The sequence below is a fragment of the Pristiophorus japonicus genome, chromosome 19, assembly GCF_044704955.1.
Source record: "Pristiophorus japonicus isolate sPriJap1 chromosome 19, sPriJap1.hap1, whole genome shotgun sequence".
Lineage (NCBI taxonomy): Eukaryota > Metazoa > Chordata > Chondrichthyes > Pristiophoridae > Pristiophorus > Pristiophorus japonicus.
This window is the reverse complement of record NC_091995.1, coordinates 70,448,981-70,455,327: the sequence shown is the minus strand read 5'-3', so window position 1 is coordinate 70,455,327 and position 6,347 is coordinate 70,448,981. Positions and strand designations below refer to the sequence as shown.

General features: G+C 46.8%; 1 non-coding gene across 1 annotated transcript; it reads left to right on the top strand.

The window, feature by feature from the left end:
* The first annotated feature begins 5,767 nt into the window (after positions 1–5,767).
* LOC139230734 (small nucleolar RNA U3) lies at positions 5,768–5,984 on the top strand. Its single transcript, XR_011587967.1, has one exon. It is a non-coding gene; the product is annotated as a small nucleolar RNA U3 (small nucleolar RNA).
* Positions 5,985–6,347: the final 363 nt, after the last annotated feature.

Here is a 6,347-nt window from a genome sequence, read left to right as displayed (position 1 = left end):
GAGGATGTGCTTGAATTTAAAATGTCACACTCGATCCATTTGGAGTAGGCGTCTACTACAACCAAAAACATTTTTCCCATGAAAGGACCTGCGTGGTCCACATGGATGCGTGACCAAGGCTTGGCGGGCCAGGGGCTAAGGGGGGCTTCCCTGGGCGCATGGCCCAGCTGGGCACACGTGTTGCACCTGCGAACACAAAGTTCCAGATCTGCGTCTATCCCTGGCCACCAAACGTGTGACCTGGCAATTGCCTTCAACGTGACAATGCTCGGGTGCTCATTGTCGAGTTCTCTGATGAACACCTCTGCCCATCTGGGGCATGACTACGCGGTTTCCCCACAGTAGGCAATCAGCCTGAATCGAGAGTTCATCCTTGCGCCTGTGAAATGGTTTAAATTTCTCAGGGCATGCCCTGTACGTGGCTGCCCAGTCCCCATTCAGGACACATTTCTTGACTAGAGACAATAGCGGGTCTCTATTTGTCCAGACTTTAATCTGACGGGCTGTCACGGGTGAGCCTTCGCTTCCGAAAGCTTCAACAGCCATGACCATCTCAGCACCATGCTCGGTAGCCCCCTCAGTGGTGGCTAGTGGGAGCCTGCTGAGTGCATCGGCGCAGTTTTCGGTGCCCGGTCTGTGCCGAATTGTGTAGTCATAGGCAGCTAACGTGAATGCCCACCTCTGTATGCGGGCCGATGTGTTTGCATTTATGGCCTTGTCGGCCAAAAGGGACGTTAGGGGTTTGTGATCTGTCTCCAGCTCAAATTTCCTGCCAAACAGGTACTGGTGCATTTTCTTTACCGCATATACACATGCGAGTGCCTCCTATTCTACCATCCCGTAGCCCCTTTCTGCCTGGGACAGACTCCTGGAGGCATAAGCTACCGGCTGTAACTGACCCTTGGCATTGACATGCTGCAACACACACCCGACACCATAGGACGACGCATCGCACGTTAACACAAGTTTCTTACATGGGTCATATAGCGTTAACAGATTGTTGGAACATAACAAATTGCGTGCTCTATTAAAAGCCCTTTCTTGGCTGTCCCCCCAGACCCATTCACGACCTTTGCGTAGGAGCACGTGTAGCGGCTCTAGCAGCGTGCTCAATTTGGGAAGAAATTTACCAAAATAGTTCAGGAGCCCCAGGAACGAACGCAGCTCCGTCGTGTTACGGGGTCTGGATGCTCCCTGGATCGCTTCCGTCTTGGATGCAGTAGGGCTGATCCCGTCTGCTGCTACCCTCATCCCCAGGAATTCTACCTCTGGAGCTAGGAAGACGCACTTCGCCTTTTTCAGTCGCAGACCTACCTGGTCCAGTCTGTGTAGCACCTCCTCCAGGTTGTGGAGGTGTTCTTCAGTATCGTAACCTGGAATGAGGATGTCGTCCTGAAAAACCACCATCCCTGGAATCGACTTGAGAAGGTTTTCCATATTTCATTGGAAGATCGCGGCGGCTGAGCGAATCCCGAATGGACATCTGTTGTACTCAAACAACCCCTTGTGTGTCGTGATGATGGTCAGCTTCTTCGACTCACTCGCCAGCTCCTGGGTCATGTAAGCTGAGGTCAGGTCCAATTTTGAAAAAAGTTTGCCACCGGATAGCGTCGCAAAGAGGTCCTCCGCTCTCGGTAGCAGGTACTGGTCTTGGAGTGGCACCCGATTGATGATGGCCTTGTAATCTCCACATATCCTGACCGACCCATCCGCCTTGAGCACCGGCACAATCGGGCTCGCCCAGTCACTGAATTCGACTGGCGAGATGATGCCTTCCCTCAACAGGCGATCCAATTCACCTTCTATCTTTTCCCGCATCACGTACGGCACCGCTCTGGCCTTGTGGTGTACTGGTCTGGCGTCCGGGTTTATGTGAATCACTACCTTGGCCCCCATGAAAGTGCCAATGCCGGGTTGAAATAATGAGTCAAATTTGTCCAGGATCTGTGAGCATGATACTCGCTCCACAGAGGAAATTGCATTGACATCGCCCCATTTCCAGTTCATGACAGCAAGCCAACTCCTCCCGAGTAGTGCGGGACCGTCCCCTGGGACAATCCAGAGTGGCAGTCTGTTCTCCGAATCTTTCTGGGTCACGACTACCGTGGCGTTGCCTAGCACCGGAATGATCTGCTTTGTGTAAGTCTGTAGCTGTGCGTCAATCGGCGATAATTTTGGCCTCCTGGCCTTGGATGCCCATAACTTTTCGAACTGTTTGATACCCATCAGGGACTGGCTGGCACCCGTGTCTAACTCCATTGATACTGGGATGCCATTGAGGAGCACTTTCATCATTATCGGTGGCGTCCTGGTGTATGAACTGTATACGTGCTCCACATGAACTCGCTGAACTTCAGCTTGCAGCGATTTCCCTCAGTGTCCATTTCTGCAATTTCTGCAGGTATTTTGCTCATCTCTGCAAACTCCGGCTGAGTGTATGCCTCCACACCTCCTGCATGAGTTGCGGTTTGAAACAAAAGGTCCCTTGCCAGTCAATCGTCCCTGACTGCCCCTGTTATTGTCCTTGAGTGCACCATTAACAGGTGTTGATGGCCCCATCACTGGCCGCATTGTCCCTTTCAATGGCGTGAATCGCTGTTCAGCTTGCCATTGTCTCTGTCGAACTCCCCCTCTGGGTTCGACTACATGTTGGGGCATGTCTGACTGCCCTTGTCTGCCTGGAGAATGCTTTAACAATGTTGAATCTCTGTCCCAACCATTCCTTAACACAGTACCTCTCGTCTGTTCTGCTAGTGGCCATGCTCGCGTGGTTTAAATCCCAGTTTCTTGTTGCCATTGATACGTCCTTACTACACAGTATAAATGCACACGAGGCCCATGCTTGAGAGAAGGTCAGTCTGTGACCTGTCCTTTATTCCTTAGCACTCAAGTGATGAAGGTGGGTGGAGCTTCCCCTTTTATACCTGAAGGTCCAGGTTAGGAGTGTCTCCCACCTAGTGGTCAGTGTTCTCACGGTGTACAACTTAGGTCAGTTTATACATGGGTTACAATACTGGTTGAATACATGACAAGTACAATACAAGTATAGCATTTCGCATTTTGCATTTTAATTACAGGACATACATAAGCTTTTAGTACTGTTTCGAATACAGTGTAACAAATTCCACATTACTCACGAGACGCATGGCTGGGTTCAGCCAGATCACGGGTGGTGATCGCACGGCTTTCGAGGCCAACCAGCGCGAGCGCACGCTCCTCGATGGAGGTCAGAGGCTGCATCTGTGCAATGTCGCCCCGTCGTCCGCCTTTGTTCTGCTTTATTGTTGGACATCTTCTGCAAACGACAAAAGAGCATGGCATGGCAAGGCATAAGCTACTGGACTCGGTAGTATCTTGACGTATAAACAGTTTATACAGTTTAAAATATTACATGCTGCTAGTTAATGTAGTACATTTACGAATGACAAACAATTTAGGTCAAGGGTTGTTATTTAATACAATCGAATGTCCAAGTTGAATTAAATTCAGGTCACTCATTGCTCGAAAAAAAGATTTAATTTTTAAATTATTATTTGCAATTTACTGTTAACATGGTTTAACTAGAAAATTACGGAATTACTTACAATGCAGAAGACTCATTGCACTAATAAAAATTTTCATGCATCACTCAAATATAAAATATAAAATATAACCAGTAAAACATAAAAGGCAACTTACTCTCGCTGCAGCCACCAAACTATTCCAGCGTTTACGGCACTGGTCCGATCCACGACATTCGTTCGACACCGAGGACACCACCGCAGCAATCTCAGCTCAGATTTTCCGATATACACAGGGTGGTGGCTTGTCGTGTCCACCCCATGTCAAATCGTCCCAGCGCGATTCCACTGCATGCACAAGGGCCTCAATGGCCTCATCGCTGAAAGGCTTAGCCCTGTTCCTCTCAGCATCGGTCATTTCCGACATATTCATCAATTAAACACTGAACTTTAAACTTGCAACGAGAAACTTTAAACTTGAACTATTTATAACACCAATGATGAAAAATAAAAACTAAACAATCAACAAGTTAGGAGATGATACTAAACTGGGTGGCAGTGTGAGCTGTGAGGATGATGCTCAGAGGCTGCAGGGTGACTTGGAAAGGTCAGGTGAGTGGGCAAATGCATGGCAGATGTGGTATTAAGTGGATAAATGTGAGGTTATCCACTTTGGTGGCAAAAACAGGAAGGCAGAATATTACCTGAATGGTGACAGATTAGGAAAAGGGGAGGTGCAACGAGACCTGGGTGTCATGGTACATCAGTCATTGAAAGTTGGCATGCAGGTACAGCAGGCGATAAAGAAGTCAAATGGCATGTTGGCCTTCATAGCGAGAGGATTTGAGTATAGAAGGTCTTATTGCAGTTGTACAGAGCCTTGGTGAAGCCACACCTTGAATATTGTGTACAATTTTGGTATCCTAATCTGAGGAAGGACATTCTTGCTATTGAGGGAGTGCAGCGAAGGTTCACCAGACTGATTCCCAGGATGGCAGAACTGACATATGAAGAAAGACTGGATCGACTAGGCTTATATTCCCTGCAATTTAGAAGAATGAGAGAGGATCTCATAGAAACATACAAATTTCTGGCAGGCTTGGACAGCTGAGATGCAGCAAAAATGTTCCTGATGTTGGGGTCACAGTCTAAAGATAAGGGGTAAGCCATTTAGGATCGAGATGAGGAGAAACTCCTTCACTCAGAAATTGTGAACCTGTGCAATTCTCTACTTCAGAAATTTGTTGAGGCCAGTTTGTTAGATATATTCAAAAGAGAGTTAGATGTGACCCTTACGGCTAAAGGGATCAAGGGGTATGGAGAGAAAGCAGGAATGGGATACTGAAGTTGCAAGAATGATCAGCCATGATCATATTGAATGGTGGTGCAAGCTCGAAGGGCCAAATGGCCTACTCCTGCACCTATTTTCAATGTTTCTATGTTTAATGAACAAGAAAATCAAACAAAAATATCAATAAACTCTCCTACACTGTAAACTCTCTTCTCTCAAAAATGCTGCACTGCTGTATCTCCACTACTCTCTCTCTTTCTCTCTCTCTCTCTCTCTCTCCAGCCCCTCCCTCTGCCTTCTGCCTTCTGTGCATGTGTGGATGACCCCTGACCTCCCTAAACGCAGGAAAGACAGCCGGAAAAAAAAATCTCATACATGCGCAGAATAGCGTTGCTCGGGAAGCTTATTTTTTCCTTTGATTTCTGTTTTTTGTGAGCGATCGTGAGATCGCCAAAAAATCACATTGTCCATTCCACATTGCCGGGCTAAGGCCGAGTGGAAAATTGCGAAAAAAAAATGGGCCTTGTATCAGCGATCAGCAAGGCTGAGACATCCCGCATCTCTGGAACAAAGCCCATTTTTTGGGGCCTTGCCCATCTAGTGGAAAGTCTAGCCCTTTTTTTCTTTCGATGTCTCTAAAATTACAGAAAACGGTGTCTGTTTGTTTCACTAACTTTTATAAATAGATTAGACCCAGAAATTTAGCGTAATGACCGTGAATTAATAAGCAGGACAGTCGCTGGAGACTGGTTGCTAATTTATGCAAATCATCTGCCTGCTGGGTAATGGCAGAATGACAGAAACTGTATTTCTTTTTCACACAATTCTAACTTTACAAAGGGTGAAATGAGATTTAATATATTTATATTGGATTCCGTATTGGGCACTATGAAGGGGCGAGAAGCGGGTTGGAGTTCAGCCCGTATTAAAGGGGGTTTTCTGAGGGTGGAGAGCGGCGTGGCGGCAGATTGTAGTTGAGACTATACTTTTAGGGATCATTTCTATAGTTCAAAACTTGAGAAATGTGTTCAAAAGTGTCTGGTCTCACTAACCATGAGGAGGAGTTACAGCATTTCCTTCTGAGCTTGAAGTGGGCTGTGAGTGTTGCTTTGAGCATGTGCTTGTGGCCATTGATGACTGTTCCCTTCTCTCAGTGTGAGAGTTGTGGAGGGAGAAAATGCATTCTGAGTGGTTATTTTTTTTTTTAAATTAAAAATCAGATCATATTTTCAGTTGTGAAAATCAACTCTTGAGTTTATTATGATTTTTCTTCAAGCTCTACTCCAACAGAGGCCACTCATAGAAATGGAGTCTTCAAGATACACAGTAGAAACATACCCTGGAAAACGTGGACCACTTTCCATACTTTGGGAGCTTATTATCAGCAAGGGAGACATCGACGATGCGGTTAGACACCGCTTTCAATGCCCCAGGCCGCCTGAGAAGAGAGTTTTTGAAGATTTGGCCCTCAAATCTGGCACCAATCTCATGGTCTACAGGGCTGCAGTGATACCTGCCCTTCTAACTATTGCTCAGAGACGTGGACCATATGCAGT